The 18,756-nt window shown below is 44.4% G+C and overlaps 1 protein-coding gene across 5 annotated transcripts in view; it reads left to right on the forward strand.

Annotated features, from left to right (window-relative positions):
• mei4 (meiosis-specific, MEI4 homolog) overlaps positions 1-18,756 on the forward strand; it is an 88,664-nt gene that overhangs the window by 38,086 nt on the left and 31,822 nt on the right. The gene's annotated exons all lie outside the window — the stretch shown is intronic.

An 18,756-nucleotide genomic window follows, 5' to 3' on the forward strand; every position in this document is an offset into this window, starting at 1 on the left:
TTTTAAATAATAAATGAAGAGGAAGCTCCATTTGGTTGGCTGTGTGTACGGATACTGTTAAAGCAGTAATTAATTGAAGTGGTCAGGTCATCGGCACACTGCCGGCCCTCTTTTTCTCCAGCTGGTGGTTCAGAGAGCAGATTGTTCCCATCTGTCCGGGGACTCTCCGCTGACTCAGGCCTTCTTTTTCCAGTGGTGGAAAGGACAGGCGATGATGGCTGAAGGGCGTGGTGTCAGGTTCACACATCATCAACCTTATTTCCTTGTTGTCAATCGTGCTGTCTAGTCAGAGACCTGAACATTGTGCTATGAGCCAGTCTGGAAGCACATTCAAGCGAGAATTAAAATGGATACCAGCACAGGGATGTTATTTGTTGGTTTTTCAGTGGCTGCAAGTGCTGATGACACTATTGTGAACTGTATTATTACAGTTTATATGTCAGTATGTCAGCAGTTAAACTGGTTTTAACAAGTCAGCATTCAATACTGGGTGCAAAAATACATACAAAATTATAATTTAATATATATGTATTATTTGTGATATATTAATTCAAAAATGTTTTTTAAAAACATTCTGAAAGGTAGAAATGTCTTCCACACTATGAATGCCTGGATCCAGATTAGTTTGAGATATTTTCCTATTATAAATATATAAACTGAACGAGCAGCCTAACTGACAGACCCAACAAACTATTTAGTCCCACAGTTTGATTAGATTAATCATAATGAACAGATTTGTCTTCTTCAGGCCGAAGCTTGTAATAATGTTTTTGTTGGAAAATGGAGCACCAAAACATGCAGTTCCACAAATGTCCACTAGGGTTTCCAACAGAGAGTCGGTTCTCATTGCGTGCATTACTAAAATGTCCAGCAATAAACTGTTTTGCTGTCTGTTAGGAATAGTTTCCGTATTCCTAACAGCAGTCCAGGCAGCTGGTGAGCATTAAACTCTATTAAGGCTTTAAAGTTTGAATCCTTAGGGGTGTGGTCTCTTGGACTGACAGGTGTATGGTGAGAGAGGTATTTGTGTGCTAGGCTTATCTGCCATCGTCTGCTGTGCAGCTAATCGTCACGCTGTCCATGACACCTGAGTTCCAGTTTTAGTGAGTAATATTCTAGGATTTAAAATTGGACGTTACTCAGAAATGATTAATTGGGATCTGTATTGCTGCCTTGCAGCTTACTCACTAACCTGGCCAGAGTTAGCTCTGATAACTTAGCTGATAACTTAGCAGTCCTCCCTCTTGTTCAAAGATTGTATTAAAAAACCAACATGGCTGTGGCAGAAGTGCTAACACGGTAGAGTCCTAACCCCACTGACTTAACTAAAGATGGGTAGCTGTGGTTGTCTTTGGATTTTCATATATGTCGCTTTTACCCTTCTGATCCTAGTTGAAGGAGAGATCCTAATCTTCAAATGCCTGTTTGAAGACTGTTGGCAGTGTCATGCTTTTTTTCTTCTGCTTTTGTTTAGTGGAGGTTTGCAACCTGCTTATAGCTGCATTAGCACCACCCTCTGATGGTTGTAGCACATTACGTCCTACCAGGAGCTTTAAAATGCACACTGACCCGCTGGAGGTCAAGAATTCATCATAAACCTGAATTACAATGTTGATAATCAGATAATGTGAGTCTGTGATGAGGCTCTGTGTTAATGTGTAGGTAGACTTGATGATTGTACTAAAGCAAAGCAGACACTAGCATGTAAACTTCCATATGATGACACTGAGGTGCAAGATGATAAACTGCGCATCACTGAAATTCAGAGCTGTCACGACTAAGGAATTTTTTTTATTTTTTCACATGCACGGCTTCAAGGACACGAGTTCTCAGTGAGTAGTGAGGAGGGCGAGAGGATGAGGGGCTGCGGCACTGTGTAGGCGGGCGTTCCTGTCTGACATATGCCCTCAGAGATGCTCCAGCCCAGTGCCGCTGTCCTTGGAGCGACGCAGCATACAGATAAGCCTCACCATCTGGACGTTTCGCTGTTCTGTCAGAGGTCCGTGACACTCGGTGGCAGCCCCTTAGGACAAAGCACGCAGAGATCCGCCAAACCTCTGGGCAGTGTAAATGCCACTCTGACGCCATTACTATGCACCCTCAGTGGTTGCTGTCCCGGCGTCTGCCTTTTATGCAAAGTGTCGGTGGATACTTCATCCTTTTCTTTTTCTTTTTTTTAAACTGATAATGCAGAAGATTTTTAGGAGGGTGAAAACAGACAAAAGCACCAAATCTCAGCTGCTGAACAAGCTGAAAACCAGACGACAAATAAATGTCTTTACGGTGGAAATGGGCCCAAATCATGCAAAACTCTATAAACTAGCACTGAAACTGCACGCACGACACAAGAAGATGTAAAACTCGGTCAACAGACCGACGTGAGCAAGTTAATTAATAAGATAAAAATGAGAAACAACAGAAAAAAAGAAACAACAGTCACCGGCAAACACAAACAGAAAGGCAACAAGAGGATGCTAAAAACTTATTAAAACTACAGAAGACACAGAAAATGATTACAATCAAGAGTAGAATTTTAAAAATGTAAGAATCAAAAGTTAAAACCAGTGAACAATCAACATTAATCCAGTAAAAATTATTACAGGGTAAAAACAGACCATAAAAATGGCCTCCCTTTGTTTGAAGGTACTTAATATTCCTTCAGGTCAATTTTAATCTCTAGGATGTGGAGGAAATGGCAGGAAATAAATCTTTGGTGTGGTAAAAGCGTTTTCAGCGTGATGTGACGTCACCGCTGCAGTTCTGTTGGTGCCTCTGAATCTTCTCCCTCAAGCCTCAGGACATCATGGTAGGTCTCACGTTCTCAGTCTCACCCTGGGGACAAATTCACGGTGCATGATCCGGTGAATCCTCCCAGTTACCTGAGGCGCTGTCTCCGGGCTTGGAACGTGCGGACTCTTCAGCTGCAGTGCCAGCTCTTAAAGGACGATCCTTAAATATAAATTCAGGTCAGTTTGAAACAATTTTGGGGTCTGCAGTGAAGTCAGAAATAAAAAAAAAAGCTGTGGACATACCTGAGAAGATGGTTGTTTGGACTCAGTAAATGGTGGAAAATAAAGAGCATGACAGTTTGCCAGTGAGCACAAAGTGACGAGGAAGAGAGAAGAAACACAAACGGACACATCTTAGGAGCTGAAGGCAGAACCGGCTTTTTTTCTAAAGGCTCCAGAGACAAATATCTGGCTCTGGATGCTAAACATCCGCCTTTCTTCACTTCCTGCCTGCGTCCGCCTGCTGCTTTGTGCCGGGCAGGTGGTGTTTGGTGACTTTACTGCAGCTAGTTTGATGAAAACAGCTGCCCGCTGCTGCCACCAAACACAAACCGTGAGCTGGAAGAGATCAGCATGCAACGTTTGATGAGGTTCTCTGTGGTTTGTGACTAAGCAAATGACTGCTTTTGCTTCATATAAAGTTGTGGTAGTCTGCTCTGACACAGCGGTGCTTTCAACTAAATGTCATCATTTTAAAGCAGAGAGAAAATTCATTGATTTCCAGACGTTTGCACGTTCAGCAGCAGCTGGAAAACCTGCTTTCTGTATGCTTTTGAGCACACAAACCATAACATCAAGTCTTCCAGTCTTTTTCCAATGTGGATATTTCTTACCAAGCTCTTTGTGACATAAATAACATCCAAGACAGGAAGCTGGAGTTAACGGGTTAACTCCAGCATCTCTAAATGATTCTAAGTTTGGATTTGGGGGTCAGGTAAGTTTTTAGACATCTGATGACTTTGTGGCTGGCAGGTTGGGGACCCACACGCTCACGATTCAGGAAACCAAGAGTCTACTCAAAACACAGATTTAATGGTGGTAATTCAAAATACAGAGAAAGCCAAATTCTCAGGGAATCCAGGGCAAGGAAACACAACAATGAGGGATGGTGCGACAAAGGACAAAAGGAGACAATATGTACAGTGGGGCAAAAAAGTATTTAGTCAGCCACCGATTGTGCAAGTTCCCCCACTTAAAATGATGACAGAGGTCAGTAATTTGCACCAGAGGTGCACTTCAACTGTGAGCGACAGAATGTGAAAAAAAAATCCATGAATTCACATGGTAGGATTTGTAAAGAATTTATTCGTAAATTAGGGTGGAAAATAAGTATTTGGTCACCTCAAACAAGGAAAATCTCTGGCTCTCACAGACCTGTAACGTCTTCTGTAAGAAGCTTTTCTGTCCCCCACTCGTTACCTGTATGAATGGCACCTGTTTGAACTCATCATCTGTATAAAAGACAGCTGTCCACAGCCTCAAACAGTCAGACTCCAAACTCCGCCATGGCCAAGACCAAAGAGCTTTCGAAGGACACCAGGAAAAGTATTGTAGACCTGCACCAGACTGGGAAGAGTGAATCTACAATAGGCAAGCAGCTTGGTGTGAAAAAATCAACTGTGGGAGCAATCATCAGAAAATGGAAGACATACAAGACCACTGATAATCTCCCTCGATCTGGGGCTCCACGCAAGATCTCATCCCGTGGGGTCAAAATGATCATGAGAACGGTGAGCAAAGATCCCAGAACCACACGGGGGGACCTGGTGAATGACCTGCAGAGAGCTGGGACCAAAGTAACAAAGGTCACCATCAGTAACACACTACAACGGCAGGGAATCAAATCCCGCAGTGCCAGACGTGTTCCGCTGCTGAAGCCGGTGCATGTCCAGGCCCGTCTGAAGTTTGCCAGAGAGCACATGGATGATACAGCAGAGGATTGGGAGAATGTCATGTGGTCAGATGAAACCAAAGTAGAACTTTTTGGTATAAACTCAACTCATCGTGTTTGGGGGAAGAAGAATACTGAGTTGCATCCCAAGAACACCATACCTACTGTGAAGCATGGGGGTGGAAACATCATGCTATGGGGCTGTTTTTCTGCCAAGGGGACAGGACGACTGATCCGTGTTAAGGACAGAATGAATGGGGCCATGTATCGTGAGATTTTGAGCCGAAACCTCCTTCCATCAGTGAGAACTTTGAAGATGAAACGAGGCTGGGTCTTCCAACATGACAATGATCCAAAACACACCGCCCGGGCAACAAAGGAGTGGCTCCGTAAGAAGCATTTGAAAGTCCTGGAGTGGCCTAGCCAGTCTCCAGACCTCAACCCCATAGAAAATCTGTGGCGGGAGTTGAAAGTCCGTGTTGCTCGGCGACAGCCCCAAAACATCACTGCTCTCGAGAAGATCTGCATGGAGGAATGGGCCAAAATACCAGCTACTGTGTGTGCAAACCTGGTAAAGACCTATAGTAAACGTTTGACCTCTTTTATTGCCAACAAAGGTTATGTTACAAAGTATTGAGTTGTATTTTTGTTATTGACCAAATACTTATTTTCCACCCTGATTTACGAATAAATTCTTTACAAATCCTACCATGTGGATTCATGGATTTTTTTTTCACATTCTGTCTCTCACAGTTGAAGTGTACCTCTGGTGCAAATTACTGACCTCTGTCATCATTTTAAGTGGGGGAACTTTCACAATCGGTGGCTGACTAAATACTTTTTTGCCCCGCTGTATACACACACCAGGTAATGAAACAGGTGATATGATGAAACATAGCTGACACTAATTGGTTTTATGAGACAAAGGCAGAGAAACCTAAGAAGGAGATGACTGTGGAGATTAGACTAACTCCACACAGGACACCCTGAAGGACAAAAAAACTAAGACCAGAACAGAAAGGAACAAAAAAGGAATAAACTCAATACTATTTACCCAAGCATCACAGAGACCTCCACAAGATAAAGGTAAAACATAAATGGACAGCCTGTGATGCAAAAGGAGCAAAACTCAAACACAAATGATCCTCAAAACTAAAACAAAATCACAACTGTTCACAGAAACCCCAAACTGTGGGTCCAAAGCCTAGGCGGTGACACCGGCACTGTTGGGCCTCAGCTGTGTGTTGCATCTAATCTTCAAATATCAGGACTTTTTTTCTCCAGAGCCGCCTGATGCTTGTTGGTGATCTCTGACTCAGAAAAATGTGGCTTTAATGGGATTGTGCTTTCAGTTTGAGTGGCAGAGGTGTTCTGAAGGAGAAAGTCTCAAGGAGAGATGAGAGGTGAACTGATGAAATCTCCAAAAAGCGTTCAGCCTCTGTAGGTGTGACGGTGAGAACTGAAATCCTTGACTCGGTTAAGTCCTGATAAAAGTGATCGTTGGTAAATCAGCTGTTAAAACCCATCATTTGAAGACAAAATGATGGGCTGCTGTATTGAGGAATTGGGTAAGTTTTCCCACAAATGTCTCTTCATACAGAAGATTCACACTGAGGTTTAAGGACATCACACTGAGATGGTGATGAGAGAATCAGTTTGATAAGAAACAATTGAGCAAAAAGGACCTTTCTGTGTGTGATGTTGAATCTCATCTCCACACAAAAGGGAAAAATATGAATCGTATGCTCACAAGCAAAGTGTGCAGCATGCAGTTCTGTCAGTTATACTCTGAAAACGTGGATGAACATTAAAAACTGAATTATAAAAAGCCCGAGTCTCAGCTGGAGTTCCTGCAGCAAGCTTTGTCAGGACTTCTTGGCTTTCTTATTTACCCTCACTCACCAGCTCCGCTCTGTTCCTCGCGGGGACAGAAAACCAATAAAACACCTTAACGGAAAAACAAATGATGACATCAATCCTAGAGGCGGTGCTAAAGTTGGTGAATGCGGCCATGTTGAGTTGAGTCAGCAGTACGTTGAAAAGCGGTTGAGAACACGGGAGGCATTGTCAGGTAATAATCAGTGAACCGTCAGGTGCTGACAAGGCTGAAAAAGGCAGATCAGCAGGTCCAAATTAAACGTTTTATTTCTGGTACCAAAAATAAGAAATTAACTTTTAGTTTTAATTAAGTTTCCTGTCTGACACAGACAATAAGCTTCACCCAAATCTATGGTTTTGTGAATGAAAGAACACATGAATTTACCAACTTCATGATTTGAGGCATGTACTCTGTTGGAGCCCACCTCCGGTGGACGTTAGAGGAGCTGCAGTTTTTTAGCATCTCCTTTCAATAAACTTAATGACTTAAAGGATTACCCACAGTCATCCATAGCTGTTACGGTAATACACTTGAAGATGCAACATCATTAATCTAGCAGCATGCATGAGTTTGGCTGAATCTGTCCGATCAGGTTCTCGTCATGTCATGTGCTGCAGTGCTTTGCTTCTTATTGTCTTCTCTGCCTCTCCAGCTTTTTATTTTCACGGTTTACGTGCAGCACACCTTTAAGATTTGGCCTAATGGCCACACAATATCCCAAACACCAAGAAAAGAATCACTCAGATTTTAGTGGTGACATTTAGTTCAGGATCAGAATACTTATATCGAGTTGCCCAAACCATGCAGCTACATATTAATGACTTAACCCGGTGCTCAGATGTTCTTCGACTGAAGTTTTTTCCATTTATGGTGCCTTCTTCCTGCTGTATGATGGAGTTTGTCCAGCGAGGCCATCGAGGATCCCCGGCATGAACTTTTAGTCTTCTCACCAACATTTATTGATGAAGACCATCTTAAAGTTGCACTCTTGTGATTAAAACTCAGGTTTTACATTGGTCACTCCTCAGTTGGCCTTATACTGAATGACCACATGGCCAGCCCATCCCTGCTGGTGCTCCATTGGTAGATGTGTATGTTGGATATTTACAGTTGGTTGTTTTGTCCACTAGAAATATTTTCTACTAAAACATCAGTGCTATTTAAAGTATGTCTGGAAGATGTCTCGATGATCCTGATGAAGGCTACAGGCTGAAATGTGCTGGTCCAGAAGTAAAGTTGTTCTTCCAGATGTTACTCGAACTTCAGCCTAGTCAGAGGTTTGATCTTCTCCATGCATCTCAGAAGCACTGCCAGTTGCATCCTTCGTACCATCCTGTTTCCTGGAGGAGCTACATCACTAGCATGCAGCTCTGCAAAAGCCCACTGAAGATCTCGAGCATCATATGAAATTGCTGTCTCATTCCTGCTGGCATGTCATTTTGTTAAGAGGAAATAGGGAGCCAGGCACCAAGAGGTGTGAAACTGACTGAAGAAGATGTTGGATTGCAGAATGAAGACCAGCGGGATCTGGAAAATGATGATGGTAAATGGTAAATGGCCTGTATTTGTATAGCGCTTTTCTAGTCCCTAAGGACCCCAAAGCGCTTTACACAACCTGTCATCCACCCATTCACACACACATTCACACACTGGAGGATGATGATGATTATGATGTGTGTTACACTAGTGTGGTAAGCAGCAGGTCTGTTATTTTCTTTAAAGTCACAGATGGAAGCCACACAGAAGAATTAATGTCATTTTTATACTTTTCTTCCTTTTCTGGGGAGTTTTCTTTTTCCTTTGCATCCTTTGTCTTGAAGCTCTGGTGGCATCTGTGGTGACGGCTTAATTAATTAGCATTCTTGGGCTCTCGGGCTGTCTGTTGTCTTTATCTCTATTTGTCGTCTTCCTCCTACAGTGCCCGCCTGTCTCAGCTGTCACTTAAATAATCAATTGGATCCACTTTTCTGCTTAGTCTTTAGTATCACATGCGTCAGGCGACTCGGGATGGATAACCACATCGAGGAGCTGCAGTGACTCTAATGAATTGGCAAAGACAGGATGGGAAATATATGGTTTCATCGCCTTTATGGCCTTCATGTAACATGATGAGTTAATATAAGCAGAAAAGACAGAGAAGATATTCCTCTTTCCCTTTGTTGACTCTTTTTTTTAGTGCTCAAAAGCATTATTTAGTGTCTTACTGTCAGTTAATTGTTCCCCACGTAAATGCAAGCTGCAGCATTTTCATGTAAAGCTACCAGCTCCTCACAGTTGTAACGTCTTTGGCATTTTCAGTTGAGCTACTGTCTGACTGGCCTACAAATCTGCTGAGAAGCAACATCCTGACACTGTGGTGTGTCTGCATAGCAGCTCAACTTTGGCTGTCACTGCTGGAGAAAATATAAAATTAATTGAGCCAATATTTAGACCGATCTCCGGTGCTGCCAAGTACATTTAAAGAGCGGAAATTTGGCAGACAAAAGCCAGTTTTCGCCAAAACTTTCTGGACTATAATCCAAGTTATGACTGAGCTCACATAGAGAGAGACTGTCTGCCAGTTTATTTCCAAAATCCACTGATGTGTCTAACTTTAGCGACCTCAGAAGCACATAATTTAGGCAAAAGAGAAACAAAACTAACCAAGGTTGTGTTAAGGGTGCTAGCAGTGGTGTAGCGGTAGTAAAATGGTAAATGGTAAATGGCCTGTATTTATATAGCGCCTTACTAGTCCCTAAGGACCCCAAAGCGCTTTACATATCCAGTCATCCACCCATTCACACACACATTCACACACTGGCGATAGCAAGCTACATTGTAGCCACAGCCACCCTGGGGCGCACTGACAGAGGCGAGGCTGCCGGACACTGGCGCCACCGGGCCCTCTGACCACCACCAGTAGGCAACGGGTGAAGTGTCTTGCCCAAGGACACAACGACCGAGACTGTCCAAGCCGGGGCTCGAACCGGCAACCTTCCGATTACAAGGCGAACTCCCAACTCTTGAGCCACGATCGCTCAAGAGTCGTTTTTTTATTCTTGGAAAGTGGTGTTAAAGTTTCATAAAGGAACCTTAGCAGATCTGTTGGAACGAAAAGAGCAATCAGGACAATTTTTTTTATTGAAGAGGCAATAAATAACACACAAGTTCATATTCAGGGAGAGCAAACTCTTACTGCAGAGCCCCCCTTTTCTATCTAAGGGGTTTTCTTGGTAGTCCATAGTGTGCTACCAGTGCAGAACTATGCATATTTGCAGTTAAGCCCAGCTATTTTCACTCTACTCCTTTTAACTCTGGCCTAAATCAGAACCAGATTGAATCATTAATCCGATAACGGAGATAAATGAGGTTGAGAGGCCTCCTAAAACTGCAGATATTTCATCTGCTTTCAGCATAGGTTTAGAGATCTGTTTAGAGTTAGAGACCACTGGTGGCTGGTTTTCCGCCTAAACAGCCTGATGATGGACATTCTCTCTGTGCGGTGAGGTGGGCTCTGTCCGTCCACCGGTGCATGTGTGACATCTGAAGAATGGTCAGATTAAACAGGATGAGGCGAATAAACTGACAGACAGTTAGCTGCAGATCAAAGCTGTCCTCTGTCCTCACAGCACACCGGCCTCATTAGAGGAATGTTCAGAGCAGCTGATCAAAGTCACTTTAGAAAAGTAAACGTGGAAGCCTCTGAGGGGTCACTTTACTACTCACAAGCTCCAAGTCACAAACACGAGGTCATACAAAACAGGCTTTTAACATTCTGCCCATCCATTTACAAACGGGGAAAGATTACTGCTTGAATCTTAATTTTAGAATTTCTAAGATGATTATTTCTCATAGAAAGCATTCACCATTTCAGTTTTTTGTCCTGAGCACACCAAAAACTGCATTTCCTCTGATGCTTTTATAAACTCATGCTAAATCTTCACAACAGCTGTAAACATGTTTACAGCCTGATACTAAAACTGTTTGGCATTTATTGCTACATAACAGCTGTGTGGGGGATTCATTTATTAATAACTCATCCATTTGGTTACAGTGAAGGTTTAAAGGTAGGGGTATAGTGGCCAAGTTCCAGTTTAATGAACAAGTCATTAAACTGGAGCTTTTGGCTGTGTGTTTGCTGCTGCTGACATTTGGAGCATTTTAATAATTTTTTTTCCAAAAAGGCCTCCTGTGTGGTGCAGACCACCCAAGAAGGTGGTAATAAAACTGTTTTATCAGTGTATCAGTATCCATGTAGTGTGTTGTACCTGTACAGTTTAAAGGTGTAGTTTGCCAATTGAGCTTGCTAGGTAAATATTTAGCGCTCCATGCCCGGTTCGTAGAGAGTTAGTAGTGACTGAAATTTCCCTGGTCTGGTGTTGTTATGGTGGTTCTCTGTGTCATTCAGCTGTTTCTCTAATGGTGCTCCTGTTCTGCGAACACCAGCATTTTAACCTGCAGCCAGCGATTGTGTTGGTCCTGTTCTTCAGTTTTGGTGTTGGTGGTGTCGTGGCACACGAAGCGGCTCGGTACCTGCTGCAGGTTCTGCGTGATGTCACCCGCTCTCCCCTGATCTCGTCAAAAACAAATTTAACCTGACCAGCCGGCTGTGAAGTAAAGTTTACCTGCTGATGGAAAGACTGAAGTGCTGAAGCTTTGGCAGTGGTGCTGTTACAGAACTTTCTTGACCTTGTTGGCCTATGTTTGTTAAGTTTGGGCTGTTAACATTAAAACCAGTGGTTTATGAACCACTTCATTTGTATGTTAAACTGAAAGTGAGCTCCAATAAAATGTGTCACTGCTAGGGCTGCCACGATTAGTCGACTAGTCACAATTATGTTGACTATCAAAGTCGGCGACGACTGATTTAATAGTCGATGCGTCGTTTGAAGCTTTGTAAGATCACAAAAGACGCAGGAATAAGTTGTTATGATTCAGTGTCATGGATATTTTTTTTGTACTGTGTTTTTTGTCTTCCACACCAGGGGTCCGTTCTTCGTACCTCGCTAAGTAAGTTAGCTGGATTTGATTGTTGACGATTTCGCATGATCTTGGATCGTTCGGTTCTCCGAAGCTCATCCGGGACTTGCTGTCATAGCAACAGATCCGTAAGCGTAAACCTGCTTGGGAGCAGGCTTACTTTATGCATTTCCCAGAAGAACCCACCCGAGGGATTAATAAAGTTCTATCTTATCTTATCTTATCTTATCTTATCTTATCTTATCTTATGTAAACAGGATTAGATCGCGGCCACTCAGGTATGTCCGCTTCATCTATATGAAAGCAACAGCGATATTTTTCCACTGTTTTTCCATAAATAAATATTATCAATGTAACTAAAGCTAATGCAGTATTTGATTCTGTTATTGATTTCATACAGATACATACAGGCCATTTCCTAAAAAAAGGGAAATGTACTATTAATCATTCTATTCCATGTATTTGATTATTTCAGATGTAATTCATATTTTAGAGTAGTAATAGTAAATTACTTCGTGTAATCAAGATGAGAGACCACGGCTATAAAAACGAAGGGGGATTTGGGAAGTCTGTCGCAGCCATGTCCTGTCCGTATACGCGAGCCACCCATTGCGGAAGGTGCAAGATTGATAAGGAGAGTCCTCAGAATTCAGCGTATATTGCGGGATAGACAGGATCCTTTAGCTCAGCGCGACAGTGTGCTCATTGAGAGATATCGATTTTCCCGTGAGGGTATTATTTACTTAACCAACTTGTTGACGAGGGGGTGCAGGACCACCACCTGTCTTTTTTTGCTCTGCCCTTTTCTTGGTTGCTGTTATAAACAAACAAACAGATTATTTCAGGGTCTCTTTCCAAGAGACTAAAAGCAATATAAGTGATAAATCTTACCATTCTGTAGAATATTCTTATATTTCACCTTTACTTGTTCCCATGTTCTAGTGGGTCCTGTTGTGGCTCTAATGTGAAAGAGGATTTAATGTAATATAATATAATATGATATAATGTAATATAATATAATAGATTTACCCTACCGCCTACTGGTGTTGGCCAGAGGGGCCGATGGCGCGATATGGCAGCCTGGCTTCTGTCAGTCTGCCCCAGGGCAGCTGTGGCTACAACCGTAGCTTGCCTCCACTAGTGTGTGAATGTGAGAGTGAATGAATAGTGGCATTGTAAAGCACTTTGGGTGCCTTGAAAAGCGCTATATAAATCCAATCCATTATTATTATTATTATTAAATTACTTACGAGTTTAATTTGTCAGCAACTTTCTGCCAGCCCTCTCTCCTTGCTTTTGCAGCCTTTGCAGTGTTCCCTTGCGTTTTAATTAAACTCTGAAACTCCTGAAATCCCTCAATCAAGAGTTCTTGCTCTGCTGCCGAAAAATACTGAGCGCGCTCCTTCGACATTTTCGCCGACCAATCAAAGGGTTGCCGATCAATGTTTCTACTATCGATGTGTAGCCCCTGTTAAGCCACCCAGTGATCTCACATTACTTCATCCAGCTATACTAATCGTCAACAACAGGTGTGTTCGGAGAACCGGAATAGCGAGCTCAAAGTTGGCGCGATGATTTGATCTTGGATGTGTCATTTGATCTTGGATGTAGTAAGCGAGGTACGAAGAACGGACCCCAGAGGGTGCCATAGTTTGTGTCCTGTGTTATTGCTGCTATGTGAGTTACAGGTGGAGGCTGACCATTGGTGGAGGACTGGGAGAGGCTGGCTATAAATGAGGACCCTTTTCAACTGACACGCCCTTGCCTACTTCCTGTTCCCAATGAACTGTGCATGTGGCTGCGTGTGAATTTGTATTCTGGGAGCTTTTGCCGTGTTGTAAATAGTTTGTTGTATATAGATGTAAATAGTTGTCGATACTTGTTTTTACTCGGTGGCTGTAGGGGTGAGAAGCCATTTTTCTTTGGGAACCTTTTCTCCTGTTTTTGGTTAGGGAGGCAGGTAAGACACCTGTAATTTTCTTTTGGGGTTTTCTGTGAAGGTAAGCCAGCTGCATTTCATTTCTAGAGTTTTTTGTTTGGTGTTTTGGCCATGCTCACCCTGACGCCTGCTACCTTTTGGAACTTAATAAACTGACTGGCTGTTGTGAAATCCGTGGTAGCTGTTTTTTGTTGGTTTCTTCCTTGAGAGCAGGGAGTGTGGGGGCATTTCTCCTTATTTTTATTTTCCTTATGTTGCACGCCGGTTTTCCCTGGGCTGGGGTGTAACGTAATTGGGGGCTCGTCCTTTCCTTTTTTTTCGTCTTGTTTGGGTTGGCTTGGGGCGTGGGCTCGTTCGTTCTTTATTTGTTGTAGTCGTCGTTGCCGGTGTCATTTGTTGACTCTGTTTTTCTGGTTGGCAGTTTTTTCTTGTGTGGGGGGCAGGGTGTTTGTAGTGGGTGTGTTAGTATGGAGTTTAAATTAGAGGAGTTCACCATGAGTCCAACTAAGGGGAAGTTGGAAAGGTGTAAAAAGGGTGATTTGGTGCTCATTGCAAACTTTTTTGATGTACCTGTGCCATTGAACGTGAAGAAGAAAGAGCTGAAAGAGCTCCTGTGTGTTAAACTGCATGAAAGGGGGTTGTTTGGTGAGCCAGCTCCTGCAGAGGGAGTTGAGGCGGGAGCTGTTGCTGGCATTCCTGCCCCACTGAAAGATCTCCCTCCTCAAACTGGCCCTTCTGCGGTTAACACTGCGCATAAAGGAGGTTGAGTTACAGAAGCAGCAGTTGGAGGTGGGAGCCGCTGTATCTGCCAGTCCTCCTACACCTCGGTCAGCCCCGCAGTCACCATCCCCGCAGTAAGAGGACGGCTTTGATGTAAGTAGGCACATCAAATTAGTCCCAGCTTTTAGAGAGACTGAGATAGATTCGTATTTCATAGTGTTTGAGCACATTGCAGGTGCACTACACTGGCCAAAGACTGTATGGTCTCTTCTACTCCAGTGCAAATTGGTGGGGAAAGCTAAGGAGGTGTGCACAGCTCTTTCATTGGAGGACAGTTTGGATTATGAAATGGTAAAGGCTGCTGTCCTACGTGCATACGAGCTTGACCCAGAAGCTTACAGGCAAAACTTTAGAGGTCTTAGAAAAACTGCTACCCAGACTTATGTAGAGTTTGCCAGGGTAAAAACCTTGGATGATTTGCGTGAGCTTGTGGTGTTGGAGGAGTTCAAAAGTCAACTCCCAGAGAAAGTAGTAACCTACTTAAATGAACAGAAAGTTACAACTCTTGCCGCTGCTGCTGTACAGGCCGATGAGTTTGCATTGACACACAAAAGTGTGTTTTCATCTCCTGTTTACAGCACACCAAACTCAGTCAGTCCAAAAATCTGGTCTCCAAAGAACACCCGCAGTATCACATCCGCAACCACTGAAAATAGAGAGTGCTACTATTGCCATGAGCAAGGACACCTCATTGCTGCCTGTCCCGTTCTTAAGAGGAAAGGAGCAGTCCAGGAAGGCTAAATCTCCTTCCCCAATCAGCTTTCTGCAAACCAAACCGTATGCTCTAGAAGGGGTGGCCGTACTTAAAACTGAGAAGGACAGGATAGATGACGAGTTCAAACCGTTCGTGTAAAAAGGTTTTGCTTCTCTGCAGGAGGGGGAGATACAGGAGAGGTGGAGGAAGATCTCAGCCTGGGTGTTTATTGTCTTATGTAGTCTGGAAGATGAGTGGATGGTGGGGTGGGTGCAGTTTTCTCTGTGGTGGGGTTGGGTGGACTGTCCCGGGCTCTGTGGGGCCGGGGGGGCGCTGCTGCACTGGGCCCCGGTCTGGATGGGCCTGGGCCCCCTTTCCCTGGCGGGTCGCGGAGTATGGGGGTGCCTACTGGGGTCAGCGGGGGAGCTGGCCCCAGGGAGGGTTCACTTGCCCCTCCCTTCCTTCCCTCCCCATCTCCAGCTGCCTCCCTCTTCCCGCTCCGCCACAACCACCCACACATGCAGGACCTTGGAGTAGGGGTATGTCACCAGGGTGCAGAGGAGGCTACCCCCCCCCCCCCCTCTGTCCCCTTCTGGCTGCCTCTGCCTCAATTTTATCCCACAACTTAGACATTCACATTACTCACACTCTCATTACACATACATATAGGATCTTGGGGGTGGGCACGATACACGGAATCCAAAGTACCATCAGGGTGTACACCCCACCCCTGGCGTCGTTGCCCACCTCTCAAGGTTAAATACACGTAGACATTGAGGGCTAGCAGGAGGGACCATGCGCTTACCTGCTGCTCTCTGGCAGGTAGCTCCATGCCCTCCTGGGTTTTAAATGTACCTTAGAACACACATGCATCAACACTACAATGAGCGGGTGGAGGGAGGTTCGGAGTCTTCTCTCACCCCCATTCTCTGCGACCTGCTGGAGCGGGGGGGCTAGGAGGAGGAGTTGGCCGTCCGACTGCGGTCTGGAGTGTGGGGCCTCCCTGCTGCTGCGGAGTCGGGGCGGTCTGCCTCCCCCCACCGCAGGGAAAAGGGTAACACCACCTGGGTCTGGGTGCAGTTCCCCCCTCCAGGGGCAAGGGTACCTAGACCCGGTTTGTAGAGTACGCTTGGGGAGTGTGATCGTGTGTACAGCGTCTCTTTATGTCTGTCTCCACGTTGGTTGAGTGTGGAGTAAGTGCATATGAGAGCATGAGGGTGGGAATGGATGTTTGTATATGTGTGTGCCTGTATGTCTGTGTCTATATGTCAGGTTGGGTGTCAGGCGCCACCTCTCTGGGGACATCTCAGGCCCTCCAAGGTTTGGAGGCCTATCTCCCCCCACCACCACTTCCCCTGCCAGTGGCGGACTCCCTCAGACATCGGTGCGTTGGTGGTTCTTTGTGTCCGGGGATGGGCGTCCAGGTACACACCGGCTCACTCCTTGGCGGCCGCTTATCGGGGCCTGGAGCCTGGGGCTCGCTCGGGCCACTTCGGAGGTGGGGTGCCCCCGGCCTCACGGCCTGGGGCTCGGTCACTCAGGCGCAGCTGGCTGCCGGCGGAGCTCACGGGCGCGTCACTGCAACTCCCCCTGGCTTCTGCTCCTCGGCTGCTGAGTGAGCCCTCATCTGGGACTCTCTTCAGCTCTTTCTGGGACAGTGGCGCGGCTGCCCCTCTGTTGGTCTTTCTTGGTCTCTTGTGTTCTGGGGGCCTCTGGATGTCTGGAGTTTTGATCTCCTCCATACCTGCTTCATGCCCTGGAGGACGGGGCTGTGGCCCCCCCCCCCCACACCCTCTAGCAGATCATTACATGAAGGAACCTTTAAAAAACAAAAAAAACCAAAAAAAAAACCAAGCGCGTCCATGTTCACAGGTGTACACACGGGTGATCACACCCACAAACTACACCCTTTTTGGCTCCTACCTCAAAGCACACTGTGTTCTGTTGATCTTATGTGCTGCACAATAATGTTTGATATTTAGTATTTACTGTCATGTTCCCATATATCATTGTGATGTTGTTTATTCTATTACTCTTGTTCTCTTCTGGTTGTTTTCTTTTTTCTTTCTCAGCAGGTGATCCAGGTGATTGATATATGCATTTTTTTTTCTGCTCATTCTGTTGGTTTTTGTTTTTTGCCCTTCTCCCCCGTCCCTCTTCTCAGCTGTTTCTCTTTCCCTCTTTCTTTCTCCCCTTCTTTCCCCCAGTCAAGTCTGTCCCGTATTCAGTAAGTGAAAATAAAATGAACAATAAAAGGTGAATCAAATGGACCATTACGGCAAGGCTGGGATGGTCAATTTGGTAAAGTAAATCCGTTGGGCATCTTTCTTTGCCTTTAGACAACAATTCTGATGGCAAAAGAGCCAAACGGGACAGGCAAAAAAAAAAAAAAAGGTTTTGCTTCTTTGGTGGGAGGAGAGAAGAAAGTTGCTGTTAACATTCTGCGTGACACTGGGGCAAAACAGTTACTCATTTGTGAGGGTGTTTCACCTTTTTCAGCCCAATCGTATTGTGGCGCCGACGTATTAGCGTGGGGAGTTGAAATGGGGGTTATGCGTGTGCCATTGCACGCACGCGTCGTTTGAAGCTTTGTAAGATCCCAAAAGACGCAGGAATAAGTAGTAGGATTTAAGAGTGTAATAAGATAAGATAAAATAAGATAAGATAACCTTTATTAGTCCCACACGTGGGAAATTTGTTTCCCACGGACTGAAACAGAAGATGGCAGCAATGCATGTACAAGGATGCCAGCTGCCGTTAAACCGTGAAGAAGTAGCTCTGTCCCAGAATTCATAGCGCGGCCCAGCTCAGTTTTCAACAATGGTGGCAGCTAGTTAGTTTTAATATTACTTTTATTATTCTTTCTGGGTCACAAAATAAACGTTTAACATATTTTCAGGCGAGAATGTAGCTGTGTAAACCTCAAATATCTGCTCAGTTTATCAAGACACCGCATATTTTCAAAAGCGCTCCGACGTTTTCGGAGACGTCCGTTACCCACTAGCTCGATAGCTAGCCGGGGGCAAGGCTCACTAGCGCGGTGAGAACACCGGACTCCCCGCAAATCATTTTCAAACCCACCGCCGTCTTTCGCTACTCAGGTTAAATATATATAAGTCACTTAGATAACTTACAAATGTTATTTGTAGAATGGCTTTTTTAGTATTTTATTTGTTCCTGAGTAAATCGGCTTGGCTGAGATTAAAGTTATAGTTTTTACACAGCTGAATAAACATCAAGCAGACAGCTGATTATCAGAAGTGTGAGATGCTGGAGAATATACTCCGGTGTCCTGTTATATTTTAGATAGCAAGGAGTTTATTAAACTTCACCGAAACAATCTGCAAATTTCATTAAAATTTAATAAACTATCATCTTGTCTTTATTTTTAGTTAGCAAATACCTTAAATACTTAAAGCTATAAGCTAATGATAGTTATATAAGAGCAGATGCATGCTGGTGCAATAAGCTGTACGTTTTACATCCAATGGATGATCTGATTAGTCGACTAATCGCAAAAATAATCAGTGACTAGTCGACTATCAAAATAATCGTTTGTGGCAACCCTAGTCACTGCACAGGAGAGCTGTGAACAAGTAACTGCAGCAAAGGCAGTTTAGTTAAATGTGTAATAAACAGACTTTACAACAGTCCTTTAACCTGAGCTGATGCATCATGTGTCTGAACATTAATATTCTGGATTATTTCTGACCTTCAGAGGCTTCAGAGACAGGGAGGCAAACAGAAGGAGGAAAAAGAGTAAAGCTTATTTGTCAGTTCTGGCATTTCTACTCTATCAAGTCTTTCCAACTGGGTAAACACTGT

Source organism: Aulonocara stuartgranti (assembly GCF_965226115.1).
Source record: "Aulonocara stuartgranti genome assembly, chromosome: 15".
Lineage (NCBI taxonomy): Eukaryota > Metazoa > Chordata > Actinopteri > Cichliformes > Cichlidae > Aulonocara > Aulonocara stuartgranti.